Source organism: Mauremys mutica, chromosome 5 (assembly GCF_020497125.1).
Source record: "Mauremys mutica isolate MM-2020 ecotype Southern chromosome 5, ASM2049712v1, whole genome shotgun sequence".
NCBI lineage: Eukaryota > Metazoa > Chordata > Testudines > Geoemydidae > Mauremys > Mauremys mutica.
This window is the reverse complement of record NC_059076.1, coordinates 82251162-82267309: the sequence shown is the minus strand read 5'-3', so window position 1 is coordinate 82267309 and position 16148 is coordinate 82251162.

Below are 16148 nucleotides of genomic sequence, written 5' to 3'. Positions count from 1 at the left end.
CCCCCACCCCTGGCCCTGGCCCTGACACTCATTCATTAATATCTACACGCTTGTGAACACACAGGCATGTGCAGCTCTTTTCCTTTCTTCTCTCTCCCACTCTAATTCTTTCCTTTTGTCTTCACTCAGACTTCCTCATGCCCCTTTTCTTTCTTCCCGTCTCCATGTACCACAGTGTACAGTGCTGCCACACTTTCTTCAGTCTCTAAAGCCTAAGCCTTTTCTTTCCCTCAGTCTTCCTACCTTCACTTCCCATCCTTTCTATGCTCTTCCTTGCTGACTTGCTTCAGGTACTTTCTCTTACTCACTGTCCCATAGTGCTCCTTCCCTGAGCCAAGGCTTCTTTAGTGCCATTTGCCTGGCTGGGCCCAGCCCCTGCTGCTCTTGTCATTACTGACACCATATCCATCTTCTTGCTTTTTTTGAGGAAGGAAGAATGGGGCTCATCACAAAGGCTACATTTTAGTCACAGGTATTTTTAGTAAAAGTCATGGACAGGTCACGGACGGTAAACAAATTCATAGCCCGTGACTGGTCCGTGATAGTACTATATACCCCGGGCTAAATCTTGGGAGTGCTACAGGTGCTCAGCAGAGAGGGTTGGCCTGGGGGGTGGGGTGCCGCAGGTGCTTGGGTGGGGGAAGTCCAGGGGACACTGAGTGCTTGGGTGGGAGCAACTTGGGACCCCTTCTGGTGCTGGGGTCGGGGGGTTGGCAGGGCTGGCAGTCTCCCTACCCGGCTTCTCAGAAGCGGTAACTTGTCCCTCCCTAAGCTTCTAGCTCTGTGCACTGCCAGTTCCGCAGCTCCCATTGGCTGGAAACAGCAGCCAATGGGTGCTGCAGGGGTGGTGCCTGCAGGCGGAGGCAGCATGCAGAGCTAGGAACTGAGGGAGGGACATGTTGCTGCTTCCGGGGAGTCCGCCCAAGGCACGTGCCACTCAGAGCCCTCGCTCCCTCTCACACCCTAGCCTTGACCCCCCTCTCACACCCAAACTCCTCCTGCTGCTCTGGGGGGGAAAGGGAGAGTGGGGAGTTTGGCCCAAAACTGCCCCAGCCCTGGAGCCAGCCGCACCGGTTCTGCAGAAGTCTGTGACCTCCATGACAAACTTGCAGCCTCAATCATCAGGGCTAGTGCCAGTCCTATGATGCCTGCTACTCATGTCCTCTGGGCTGAAGCCAACTTCTTTGAGGCTGACTGTCTAACCTAATATCTCTCGCCAAGAAAATATACCTTGCTAATCACCACCTAATCAGGGTGGACCTGGATGACACGGGCACATTTGGAAAGCTATTTAGGTGCCTAAATGTACAGATAAGTGCTTTTGAAAATCCTACTAGGCACCTAACTCCTACTGAAATCCAGACTGAATTAGGCTCGCTGTTCTTTCTTCTTCTTTAACTTTACTCCCTTCTGCCCACCAGCACTACCCTCCATTCAGCTTGTTCCTTTGTCATACTCACCAGCATACGTTAAAAATGCCAAACAACTCAATCTCAGTAATGATGGCTCTCCCTGCCTTCCTTCTACGCAGAGCAATTCTTTGTTGTCCCCCTTAGTTTATTAACAACAGAGGGAGAATAATATAAAGCTGTCAAATGCCCAGCGTGCATGCCCATGTGTCTGCACAGATCTTATGATGCTGCAGATAACAAAGGACTTCACTGTGACGTGGCCAGTTAAGTGACTTTCATAAGCACAGAATCCTCCCTCCATGATACTCAGAGCTGGCTAGCAGCCGCCAAGGCTACCCATTGTGGAGAAGTGGTGCAGCCTGTTTAAAAAGAATAATACCACTCTACACAAAGACTTTTCCACTGAAGTGAATGATACTTTCCATGGCCCAAATTGCTGGGAAGTAATTCTCTAGCTGTAGAGCAGAGATCCTAACATTCAGTGCTTTCCTTGAATTATTAAAGGGCAATACTGCACAGTAATCACTACTGTACTGCTTCAGAAACCCTTCCCAACAATGCTCCCCCAGCAGAGAAAGTACCATTTGCTTTAATGGATAGTTGCTGCACTAGGGAAGAAGGGGAGCCCGCACTTCAGACTGATTTGCATTTTCCATGGGAGTGAACAGCATTGTTTCTAATATTGATTCCATGCATGGTTTATATTTAAAAAATTAAATTCCTGGCCCTCTTGACAGGTCAGTGTGGTTTTCCTTTCCTTTCCTTTCCTTTCAATAATACCAAAAGCAGGTTGCTGACAGCTTCAGCCTTCTGTATAGTCAGCAGTACAAGAGAACAGCATAGTCCTGAGCAAAAGTCAAATGGTCTCCCAGGAGCGCCAAACCATTAAAACAATTGCTAAGGGAGCAAGAGAACGATAAACATCTGCTGTTTCCCTACACAGCATACACTAGTGTGTCTCAGTTTCCATCTTTTGGAGATGGGCCTGTGCTGTATGGATTGACTCAGAGCTGAACTTTTCTAAGGTTCAAGGATTTTCTGATCCTGGATTTTCATTCACTCCGTGACCAACAGTGGAAGCAAATGCAAAGTTAGGATCCAGATCAGAACTTCCCCAAATTTGGCAGTGTTCTAACAACATGTTCTAGTTTGGACTCTTCTCTGATGGAAACTGATGAGACTTTGGAAACTGCCAGTGGTCATAGCTGGTATCCTCTCTTTGGCAGTGACCAGTACTATATACTTAAGCATGGAAAGCAACCCCATAATGAACCAAATAATGAAATACTATAATATGAGGGGAATGTCTCCCTGATGAGTTGGCATGAGTGATATTTATGAAGAAAACCAAGATTCAAAATGTATCTTACAGCAGTGGGTGCATCAGTATCTCACCACATAAGGGGCCTGTCATTTCTGAGGCAGTATTTCACTACATTGGTCTCAAGGCTTAATACAAAAATGTGTTGTCTTTTTGTTTTGTTTTTTTAAAAGGATGCCATTAGCAACCCAAGTGGTATCACACACAAACCTCAGAGTAATACAAAGAAAACACCATTTTGTGTGGGCACGGATAGCTCAGTGGTTTGAGCATTGGCCTGCTAAATCCAGGGTTGTGAGTTCAATCCTTGAGGGGGGCCATTTAGGGATCTGGGGCAAAAATCTGTCCAGCTCAGTACTTGGTCCTGCTGTGAAGGCAGGGGGCTGGACTCAATGACTTTTCAAGGTCCCTTCCAGTTCTATGAGAGAGGCATATCTCCATATAATAATAATAAAAAAGTAAACATTTATCAAAGCATTGAACAGTCACATGATCTGGCATTTTTCTTTTTTTTTAAAAGCACTAGAACTTCTGTGGCTGGCCAGCCAGCAATAACAAACAGGTAGGAAACCTGCTTTTAGAATATATTTGGAATATTGTTAACAAATGACAATTTTGACTAATGTCTCCAGTGATAAATATGTTTTAGAGGGTACAATTAACTTGTTACTTAAAATTAATTAAAGCTATTCTAGCAGATGAGTATAAAGATGTCAAAGTAATTTAGTAGTATGATAAAGGTAAATCATGCAGTGCTCAATTTATCTGTACAAGCATGTTTGCTCATTACAATAAAGAAGAATAAACAAGATCTTGTTAGCAAGAACTATATTTTTCTTAAGTCTTTGCTTAAAATCTTCCTTGAAGAGGCAATGAGAGCCAAATGACATTATAAACACAAGCTGCTATAGTAAGCGCAAATTGTAACACTCTAAAATCCTGCATTAATTTAATCCTTTTCTATTTACTTCTATGTATGGCACTAAAAGTGGTATAACATAAGCAAACACAAAACATTTCCAATTCAGGGTTGCCTTCTTCTGTTGATTTAAAAATTACTTTAAGGCATCACGTTTTGGGTATCCAGCAGATTAGCACCATCACTTGCAATGCAAGAAGAGTTTGAAGTGTAATGGAGACTGGTGTGAACTGTTTTTAGCATCAAACATTGAAAGATACAGAAGGATCAGGAACAACAGCAATCAAGAGCTTTTTTTTTAAACACATTTTAAATTCAGATGATTTTAAAAAGGTGCAATTACTGATGACTGATGGAACAGTTGACGTATGAGGTTCAGAGGTCCTTGTATATTTCTGTCTTTTCTTCCTTTGTGTATGTTTGCATTTGAAAAGGCAAATAATGACCAATTTTATATATTTATTTAGCTTAGCCAGTTTGTACAATGATCTAGGTGTGTTCACGAAAGGGGTTTGCAATGGTTTAATTAAATAGAATTGGAAACCAGGTTGTTAAATCGATGAATGTTCTGGGTGTAGAGAGCAACCAGATCTTTAGAATCCACACGTAGGCCTGGGCTACACTAACGTGGGGGTTTGAACTAAGATACGCAACTTCAGCTACACTATTCGCGTAGCTGAAGTCGAAATATCTTAGTTTGACTTACCTGGGTGTCCTCACCGCGGCTTCCCTATTGACTCCACTTACTCCTCCTGCCGAGGTGGAGTACGGGCATCAATTTGGGGATCGATTTATCACGTCGATGAGACGCGATAAATCGATCCCCGATACATCGAACACTACCCGCCAATCCGGGGGTAGTATAGACGTACCGTCAGGCTTCAGAGAAGGGGGATGAATAGTTGGAGCAGCTGTAGGCTAGAAGAGTGGCTCAAATATTGAGAGTGGAGGGGATGGTTTACCTGGCAGGAGCAGGCAGAGCTTTGAGGGAGGAGAAAGGATCTGTCTTAGTGCATGAGCCCTGGCAGCCACTTGCCATGACAGCCTCTCTGGTAAGGATTGTAAAAGGTTCCTTGGATATCTGCTGAACTCACTGTCTGGAGAGCACAGAGCTTGGCAGGACTGTTTGTGTTAAGTTGTATTGATTGCTTTGTCTATTATTTAATAAAGTTGAAGCCTGGGTTTCTTTCCCCTCAGTCACATGGCTCATCTGTCCTCACTGGAGTGTTCCCATGGCAATCATGGGTTGGGTTTTTATTAGCCTGATTTACTTGATAAATAAAGAGAAAAACAAAGCAAGATGATCATGGAGCAATGAATAGCTACAGAGAAAACTGTGCTAACAGCCACTGGCAACAGGCAATGTTTTAGTTTCAAAGTAGAGCAGAGATTCCTAGGATAATTTTGTTTGACTTTCTGCTGCCCCCCAACCTCATTAGGTGTCAGGCTCTGGCAGAGCCATCCCTTGAGTATGGTGAATCAGAGTGACCGTTCTGGGCCCTGCACTTCTGTATGTGTGTCGTGCACAGGGCTGGCTCCAGACCCCAGCACGCCAAGCGCGCGCGCTTGGGGCGGCATCCCGTGGGAGGGCGGCAGGCGGCTCCGGTGGACCTCCCGCAGGCGTGCCTGCGGAGGGTCCGGTGGTCCCGCGGCTTCGGTGGAGCATCCCCAGGCATGCTTGCGGGAGGTCCACTGGAGCCGCGGGACCGGCGACCGCCAGACTGCCCCCCGCGGCGTGCCGCCCTGCTTGGGGCAGCGCAAATCCTAGAGCCGCCCCTGCTTGTGTAGGGTATGCTAGGCTGTGCTGGGGTTTAGGGGTGCTTGGGGGGGTGCTGGGTTCCCCACACCAGATTTCACCTGTATACAAAATGTTAAGGGGGGCCCATAGAGGCTGATTTGTCCCGGCCCCTGCACCACCCTAGGGATGGCCCTGAGCCCTGGAATGGTTGTTTATACAAGTTTGCTGTATAATAATTGGAGATATACCTATCTCCTAGAACTGGAGGGGACCTTGAAAGGTCATTGAGTCCAGCCCCCTGCCTTCACTAGCAGGACCAAGTACTGATTTTTGCCCCCAGATCCCTTAAGGATTGAAATCTCAATCCTGGGTTTAGCAGGCCAATGCTCAAACCACTGAGTTATCCCTCCCCCCCACAAGGGTCTCCAGATTTGCTTATTCCATGAATATCTTAATTGTTCCTTTTAAGCCCTATTCCAGTGACTGCCCTCTTATAACCTGTAAAAACCAAAGCCTGCTGGGAAGAGTGTCTCACTTAAGTTTTAAGTTTGAGAAGTTTCCTCCCCTCCCATCCCCAATTTGAATGGAAGAAAAGTTTGTGCTTCTAAAACAAACATCTCTGCTTCCCCTCAGGGCTGAGCTCTTAGCAGTGAGACTATTATCAGGACACAGATTTGGAGACCATGAGTATTGCAGCATGATTTTGTATTTGTATGAAAGACAGAGACCAACTGATGTCCCCAGTGGCAGTCTCTAAGGGAGTTGCATTCCATATGTTAAGGTATCAGGCATAGGTCACTGCAAGGAAGCCTGTAATAACTATTAGAGCCCAAACCCTTGCTGCAGTGTAGCAGCACCTGGGGTAGCGCAGTAGGAGAGGGCTTACAAAAGCGACTTTGTACTCTTGATACTATGGCGATTAAATCCCAAGATAGATAGAATCCACTTTGTGCTCCCCCAACCTGCTCTCAGTCTCAAAGGTTGCTATAATTTGTGCTGGCTTCTAACAGCCCCTAACCATTCCAGCAGGCAAAGATCACCAGGGCACTAAGGGAACCTGGACACATGCGCCCTTCTCCTCACTACTCGCCTTATGTCACTGGGCAGGAGAGGGCGTGGAATAGGAGTGGCTATGGCAGAAGACTGAGGGAATTCTTCAAGGGTGGCTAATGCTGACAGCAGGGCAGAGCAAAGCTGCCCTGCCACACAGCAGGATCTGGCCCTAGCTCACTAGTTGTAAAGAGACTTCTATACAGACGCTCAGCAGGGGGGAGCCTCTGTAGCTCTGTTGTACAGGGCCGAGTACCCTGTTGAAGCTCCATAAATAAGTCAGAAAGGGCAGAGTGAGGGTGTTTAATTGGATTTCCTGCACTTATTTCAGTTGCAATTGTGTTTAAATCAAAAGCCATTTAAAATCCTAAACTTTCATCCATCTTTATATCAACCAACAGGAAAAGAAAAATATTTCCTTTGAACTTTCAGCACACTGCTAATCAGAATGTACTATGCAAGATGCACCCAGTAGTGTTCAAGCAGTATGCTAAGCTGCACTTTAATCAGAAGTTGATGCTGTTTTCCCCTTTGAAGATCTTCTTTTCCTCTGGAGGAGCTCAACACAAGTGCAAAACTTCAGAAGGACTTTTACTGAATGGCTGGAAATGAGACATGCCTGACAACAGACGGCTTCTAAACTGAAAGCCAGGGAACTGGCTCTAGTTTGAATGTTCTAAACTAAAGGCAGCTGTAAAATGTCAGTTCCTTGAGCTCTATATAAAGAAATATTATGAGGCCTGATTCAGATCTCACTTATTCTGGTGTAACTCCACTGATATGAATGGAGCCACCTCAGATTTATTCCAGGGTGAGATCAGAATCAGGGCCATACAGTCTGTGCCCTTGCTTTTTTGACCCCTGCTGAGGGGGGTCATCCGTTACGGCAGCCTCGTCAGCCATTGGAGCACTGAGAATCCAGAGAGCTAGCTTCAGTTCTTGGCTTTGCATCTGACTTGCTGTGTGAATTTGTGCAAGCCATCCCACCTCTGTGCCTGTTTCCTTATGGGAAATAATGATATTTACCTTCCTTTGTAAAGTAGTTACAGTAGAACCTCAGAGTTATGAACATCAGGTGAACTGATGGTGAATCACACCCCTCATGTGGAACTGGAAGTATGCAGTCAGGCCACAGCAGAAGAAGGAAAAAAAAAAAAAGCAAATACAGTACAATATTGTGTTAAACATAAACTACTAAAAAAAAGAAAGCCGCATTTTTCTTCTGCATAGTAAAGTTTCAAAGCTGCATTAAGTCAATGTTCAGCTGTACACTTTTGAAAGAACAATCATAATGTTTTGTTCAATTATGAACATTTCAGAGTGACGAACAACCTCCATTCCTGGGGTGTTCATAACTCGGAGGTTCTACTGTATACCTAAGGCTGTGATTGCTGGGTGGCCGAGTAGAGCTGTGCATAGACCTCTTGGGAAGTAATGTTTTTGCCAGTAGAGGGTATTGAGCAAGGAGGTAAGAGTCTGTGTAAACAGGAAATAGTCTTCCATTCACCCCACCCACAATGAGATAGGTCTCTAATCTCTACATGATGTGATACTGGGATTGACTAAACATCCACTAGATCACAGAATACCCTGGCAAAAAGGGGCAAAGGAAAACCAACAAGCAAGCTCTTCAGCCCAGCCAGAACACCCCAAAAGCTGCACAGACCTAGCAGCAGTGCAGACACAGAGAGCCCCCAGAGCACGGCGCTGTGGGTCCAGCCTGAAGCAGGGAGTGAGGATGGGAAAGAAAGGGATGCTGGTGCTAAGGCTAGGCCTACAGCAACACCAATTTGCTTCCTGAAAGGGCTGCACCACCTTACTCCACCTGGTGGTACCTAAGACAAGGAGGTAGTATCGTGGGAATCTACAGCCTGGTAGAACAGTGGAAAAAGGCTGGGTCAGACACAGCCTTTTTCCATAGCCCACCGCCAGCAGAATTTGATTTCCAGCAGCCGGAGGGATGGCCACTCGGGGTAAGAATGGTCCAGAGGTTCCATCAGGTTCTTGGTTTACATCAGCAATCAGGAGGAAACAGTGCATCCCGTGGTCTGTACAAGGGGGCCTGTGCTGAGGCCATTGTCCTTACCAGAAGGCCTCACAACTGCATAGATGAAACAGTTCAATACAATTAAAGAAGAACTGGATAAATATTTCATGCCACACCACAATGTGATTTCAGAGCGGGCACAATTTGATGTATGCAAGCAAGAGAAGGGTGAGTCAGTCACTGATTTCCTAAGAGCCCTGTACAATCTAATCCAACACCATGGCTAGGGAGATATGAGTGAAGAATTTGTCAGACACAGGCTCGGGTGCAAGGCTGAGGGCCAGCTGCCTATTGGAAAGACTCCAGAATGACCCTAACCTTACACTGGAGATAGCCAAGAACATAGTCCTCAAAAGTCAATACATAAAGAAGCAACAGGTTCTTCTCTGAAATAACTTGGAAGAGGAGTCCACTTGAGAAGCCATAGACATGGAGAGGAAAATACCTCAGGAAGCCCTGAAACAACACCCCCCCAGGCCAAGCACAAGCTAGGGCTAGGGTAACATGGAGTAAAGAAAAGGAATACATGAGCATGAAAGAACACCCATAGTGGGGCAAATCACCTCACAGCAAATATCCCCAGCACAGGACACCACATGTCTGAAAGCATAGTAGCAGCTGTCTTTCAAGGAGAAAACTCAAAAACTACTGAGATTACTTACCTTAGAGCCATAGGTGGTGACATAGATCATCATGATCTCCATAGGAAAGTATAAAATAGTAGCCCTGGGGGAATTCTGCACCACTACGGGGGCGCAGAATTCATATCCTCCACAGATTTCTGGCAGGGCAGCTGCAAGAGCATTCATACATCACTCCCTAGCTGCACAGGTACATGGTTTCAGGCACCTGGCGCAGTCGAAGGAGAGGTAAATCACTGCAGGGCTGGGGACACCACTCGTCCCGGCTGGGTTAGAGGCAGGAGAGGATGGGACTTCCTCTTCCCCTGGAAAGAGTGGCTGAGGTGTCAGACACACCCCCATAATCCTCCCCCAGCTGCAGGAAGCTTCCTGCCCGCATTGCTCCTCAGCTGCCAGGGGAGGGGTCACTGTATAGGGAGCTGCTCTCCTAGCTGCCCAATTCCTGTGCATCTGGACCTCCCATACCCAGATACCCATTCCAAGCCTCACCCCTAGCCCTCCATACCTGAACCCCACCCCACTGGACCTCAGCTCCTGCATCTGGAGTCCCCCTGCCTCCAGACCTCTACCCCTGCACCCAGATGACCCCCACTGAATTTCCTGCACGCAAACCCCCACCCTGATGAGCCCCACTCCCCCAGCTCCCAGATCCACCCTGCTGAGAGCCCGCCACTGAGCCCCAACCACTTTCACTTGGAAGCCCCTGCAGAGTCATAGAAGATCAGGGTTGGAATAGACCTCAGGAGGTCATCTAGTCCAACGCCCCCATCCTCAAAGCAGGACTAATCCCCCACAAAATCATCCCTGCCAGGGCTTTGTCAAGGCGGGCGTTAAAAACCTCTAAGGATGGAGATTCCACCACCTCCCCAGGTAACCCATTCCAGTGCTTCACCACCCTCCTAGTGAAATTGTTTTTCCTAAATCCAACCTAGACCTCTCCCACTGCAACATGATCCCATTGCTCCTTGTTCTTGCATCTGCCACCACTGAGTCCCATTGCCCCAGCACCTGGAATCCACCCCCAACAAGCCTGTATGCATCCAGCTCCCCTCATACCTAGCCCCCCCCCACTGAGCTGACTGCACCCAGCTTGTCCCACACACACTCCTCTGACCCCCCCCACACCTGGATACCCCCTACATTGAGCCCGCCACACTTGAATCCTGCCTGGTTGAGCCTGCCTGCCCCACACCTGGTGCATCTGGTGCAGCGTGGCAGGGTCCTCCCTTGTGCTGTGTCAGGATTGAGTGCAGCCTTACCACTGAGTCCATGTCCTGGGGAAGGCGGGGGGGGGGGGGGGCGGCTGCAAGGTGCTCTCCCACTGTCATGCAGCCAGTGGCCTGTGCTCCCCACTGCCATGCTGGAGCCTCTGCATTTATTTATTGACAAATAAACTTGCAGAATTTTAAAATACTGTGTGCAGAGTTTTTAATTTTTTGGCACAGAATCACCCCAGAAGGAATTAAATAAACTTCAAACTAGATGCAGGCATTGGTGTAATAGTGACCATAGCATCACTTTATAGGTGGCTGAAGTACCAACACTGCAAGAGCTTAGAAAAAATATTGAAAGGTCCAGGACAGTGCCCATTAAAGGGGAAAGGCAATTTTTTGGCCAGAAACATTCATAACTAATGCCTCCTGGAGAGGGACAAGCTTGGGTCCATGGGCTGCTCCCTAAGGACTGCTCCTGCTCCCCCATAAAGGCCATGATAAAATGCCAATGGGGCAGTGTCTGATGCTTGCAGTGCTGGCCAGATGAACTGTTCCCATGGCAAGCTACTGTGTGAATAGGGACTGAAGATGGGTGGCTTTCCTATCGAAGCACTGGAGCGAGCGGGCATAAACCTGCCCACATAGAATGCCCTTCTCCCCCAGGCTAAGTGGAGGCGCAACTGGACCCAGGCAACAAATAAGCACAGGGGCCAACAAATGCAAAAACAGTGGTGGGTGTGAGGGTCCTGGGTATAAAATCAGGGATCCAGGGAGGTACACTGAGCAGAGAACCTGGAGAGCAGCCACTGCTCCTAGAGAGCCAGTGGAAGTGGCCCAGAGGACCTCTGTCTGGAGCCATGACTTGAGGGAGAATCCGAAATAGCGCCCCCCCCCCCAGTTAACCACCCCTTCCTCATTCCCTATTCCAAATTCTTCCTCCTGATATGGTGGATGGCCACCTTGGCCGGTACCAGACGGAGGCTGATGAGGAGGTCTTGTGACTTTGGGGGGGCATAGCTGGGATTTGCATAAAGCTGGTGGAATGGGGAGAAGTTCAGCCGGAGGAGCCGGCGAGGGGTTGCAACCTTGTGCACGTGATGTAATTGTGCACAGGGTCTCCCTCTTGCTGCAGAAGGGGCAGGGGTCAGGGAAGTCATGAATGGTACCAGGTACACCTCCATCTTCACAGCTCTAGGAAGGCACCACCAACTAATATTCCTGGTGGGTTGTGGGACCATGGTGGAATAGGGACCAGTTCACCAGGGTTCTTTGGGTGGTAGGAGGTCCCATCACTTGGTGTTGGGGTGGGACACAAAGGTGAGGAAATGAAGATTTGGCACGTAAGCATGTACAGTTGTTTGCGGTTTGGAAATGGATCGGTGTGGGGCAGGTGGGCTCAACCAGGCGTGTCTCACAGCCAGCTCCGATGGTGTATGGGGGTAGCTGGAGAGGCTCACAGGGCCTGGGCCTGATGGTCAGGGCTGGAGTAAGGGGTGGGCAGGGAGCACCCTCGTGCAGGACCTGCGCAAGGACAACATGGGAGGTGGAGAGGAGGGCTGCCCTCACCTCCTGGAGCATGTGACTGGACATGAGGAGTGGAGAGCCCGTGTACCGGAGGATCCACCCAGTCCCCCCGGAGTGTAATCCAGGAGGCCTCTGAGCCTCGTGGTACCAGCCTCCGATGCGCTGAGAAGGCTGCTGCCACTTGCACACTGAGATGGGTGTGTGTAGCAAGGACGCTGTGAGGAAGGCCTCCTCCTCGGTGGCCACCACGGCCCACAGGTGCCAACTTTTTTCTTTCCATTCCACTCCCTGCTCTGCCCAAGGCCCTGCCTCCACCCTTCTGCCCCTTCCCCACCCTCGCACCACTCTCCCCGCCAGCTCTGCCCCCTCCCCTGAGTGCAGGCTGCCCTTGCTCTGCTTGTTCCCACCCCTGCTCTGTCACCTCCCCTAGACCCGCCTACCTGCCCCCGAACAGCTGATTGGCAGGGCTGGCTGAGCAGCTGATTGACGGGTGTCTGCTGAACACCCATTATGTTTTTTTCCGTGGGTTTTCCAGCCACAAAGCACCCATGGTGTCAGTGTCTATGCTGAGGACGGCCTGGTAAAAGACCAGCAGCTAGGACAAGGTCTTGGAGGAGACCTCCTGGGTGGACATAGAAGAGCTGCTGCTCCTATCAGAGCCCTTGGAGGTGGCGGAGGAAGGCAGGCACCAGTGTGCTCCATGCTGGACTACCTGCACCATAAAGGAGTCTCTGCAGGGCCTGACAGCAGAAGGCAGAGCATGCCCTGGCCACTGTCCCCCAGAGGGAAGTGGTCAGGACACCCGCAAAGCCCCCGTGCAGCCCTCACCAGACAAACTCTAGGAGCATCAGCTGGAGGCGGGCCAGTGTGCCCAGGGACTGGCTCAGGGTGTGGAGCCAGTTCCAGAGCCTGAGTAAGACCAGTTGGTTAAGCACCAGTGCCCTCCCCGCACATGAATAGGCACCAGAACAGCTCCGTCCACCTCCATAACCGCCCAGCCAACCCTAGAAAGAATACCCTAGGCTGAGAAACACTTCTGTAATAGGTGCACTGACCTGGGCTGGGCTACAAGTGTAGCTATACCAGTATAACTGCAGTCACACTGGTATCATTAAAGCAGTACCTCTTCTATATGTAGAAAAGCCCTTATGCCTGCCCCTGTGTATGTTCCACTGGTCTGGCGTGATTTGATGTAATGTGCAGGCTGTGAGATCGAAGCACACCAGCATGACTTAACTATAGGTTGTCAGCTCTGTATTGCCTTTCGGTTGTCAGCTTGTCTCACATCCTTAGCATTGTGTTTAAAGATAGTTTGTTTGTTTTGCCTGAGAAAGGGAATCAAATTCTGAAAAACAAATGGTGCTTCCTCATTGGGTCTTTGCTTCATGCACATGTCAATAGAAATTGCTTATTTTTTAAGCTATTTTAGGCTTCTCTTTAATAACAGCCCATCCTGGTATTAATGCATTTCTTGGGTGGTTGACGTCATTTGGTCTTGTGCCTCACAACACCGCATGGGGTGTGCCTTAATAGAAAGGGAAGGTGCAGCCTGCAGTGTCTTGTTTTTGTTTACTTTTATGTAAATACCAGTGTGCTTAGCTAAAAAAAAAAACAACCGAACTTCCACAGGTGCAGCATTCTGCTTGCTAAAGGTTACTGAAAGGACACAGAGTTCTCATCATCAGTTGATTGGAACTGAAAGCCTCTAAAAAAAAAATCAAATGTGTTGTTTCCCATTTATCCAGCTTGTCCATTTTACTGAGCTCAGCCAGCAAAACTGGACTCTGATCAGTTTCACTTCCTGGTTCGCATTCACCATGACTCTATTTGTGTTTTCAAGGCTAGCATGATACAGGAGCATATGAGGCATGTAATGCCAATAAAAATAAAACATGGATGCATTGATGGTTTTAGCTTAGAAACCGCAAGCTGATAATGGCTTAGCCAGAATCCCTCACGTTTAATGTGATAGCTCTGGCTAAAATGTTAAAGCAAGGGACAGCTTGATGAGACTTAGAAAGTAACCCTGTACGTTGGGCACTGTGATGATGAGGCACGCGTCTCACTGGTTTACTAGTAATTGATTGTCTTGCAGTAGCACCTAGAAGCCCAGCTGTACACAGATAAGTAAAAGATGGTGTCCGCCCTGAAGCGTTTATAAGAGCATCTGAGCCTAATTCTGCAGCCTGGCTTCACACTGGTTGGACTGGCCTAGGCATGTCGATTTGCGTGAGGCAGTGCTGTTCCGCAGGGCGAAGTGTTGCAGATGCTGGCATTACAGAATGGGAGGGATTTAACGGTTTTATTTTTTTTTAAATTTTCATTGTGTATTTTTATTAAACAGCAGTTGACGCTGGCTACAAAGCCCCCAGCCTCCCTTGTTCTGGCTATTGAGCAGGTACTGCAGCTGTTGTGCAGGTAGCCGGTATTTTAACTCTAGCTCATTGCTAGTTATTGCTTCAATAAGCAACAGCTGTTCAGCTACAGCGCAGCTTCTTCTGTGCTTTGAAAAGATGACAGTGCCCAAACTGTAGACTGGTGTTACTGCAAAGATGAATAAATGTTATAATCATTTCACTCCCCTACTGTTGGAGATTTTATGGGGCTTATAGTGCACTGTTATGTCAGGCATATTAATTACTAGTGTGCTGATGTTAAGCAACCATAGTGCAGTGTTTGGACACTTTGATATAGACAGTTTAACAGCATTCTTCTGGAGCGTCTCTCTCTCGCTCTCTCTCTCTCTCTGTATATATATATATATATATATATATATATATATATATTTTCAACAGTGGCGGAACCAGCTTTTTCAAAGTAAGTGTAAAATCATGTAGTGCTGTAATGCCATAGCAATAAGAAGCCATTAGCTGCATTGCAAAGCATGAGGTCAAAGTTTCTCCAGCCAGTGAAGAAGTGCAACAGCAGCCAATTAGTGGTGCTCCTTTAGCATCTTGTTGCTGTTGTAATATAGGCAGGGGGAAATACCGTTAATAGCTGCTGAAGGAGCATTTAACTTAGCAGAGTGTGAAGGCCTGACCTAGCACAGCACTGCGTGTCGCTGGATTGCTTTTGCCACTGGAAAGCCAGAGAGCCCGTTCTCTTCCTCATGCTGCTGCTGGGCTTTTGCTCACTTAGGGGGAATCAGGATTTATAGGGCCAGCTGCCTTGATTCATGGAGGAATTAAACTACAAAGTAGCCTTTCAGCAGAGGAAACCACAGTATTTGCAGCAGCTCAGCTGCTTGCTCCATCTCTCAGAAGAGGTGACTAAGTGTTAGGTTTGAGACTAGCTAGCTGATCAAACAATCTGTCAAAGTTGGGTATGGCATGGCTGTCAGTACATATGTTCAAGGCCATTCTTGACACCCAGTGGGTGGGTTAGGGCTAATGGCCACAAAGCAGGTCCCTTCTAACTAAAATAAGAAAAGATAGCTGAGATAATATCTGCGGCATGAAAGCTGATGCAGATCTAGCATGTTTTAGTCACTCTGGCTAAAACACTAAGGATGATGACAGCTCTGGCCAGTAGCACCTCTTCTTAGACAGTGCACAAGTTGTCAGCACAAGTGGTTTTCCTTGCGGGCTAGTGCCTGTGCAGGACAATTGTAATTCAAACCCCTTCTTCAGCCGCAAACTGATACCTGCCACAGCAGCTGAATGACAGCTGGGATTAGTAATCGGATTCAGGAACGCTGACACGTAGGTCACCAGTTCAGATAAAGCTCAGGCTGCTGGGGTTGCACGTGTACAAAAACTCAGGTCCAGAGGGGTAAAAATATTGTATGAAGTAAAATGAAGCCTGGTCAACTTACAAAATAATTGGACTATAAGTGCCTCTTCCGACATGGTGCAGAGTAGTTAGTGGCTGATGGTGGGTCAGTGAACTGTGACACACTTCTCAGTTTGGCTGCTGGTAGGCAGATGTGCACAGTACAACCAGCCCCCTCATGTGAGAACCCCACGGAGTGACTGTATATGGGAAATGACCTATCCGCCCTTAGAAATGGTCCTTCCAGGTCAGGCTCGAAGCATGTTAGCAGGGCAGTGTGGGGAATTACCAGTGCCCCAATCTGGCTGTGGCTAGGAGATGTTGGGCTTTAGGGCTGACACTGCAGCATCTCTTCTGTATGCATTTAAAATAAAAAAAAAAGTGGCTTTGGGGCTGAAGTCTGCATTAGCTCTCAGCCTCTCTGCGGGGCTGATGGGCTGACAAGTTAAAGAGAAACCAGCAGTAGTTCAAAAAGCATTAGGAGGGGGTGGTGCTGGGGCTGCTGCACTCA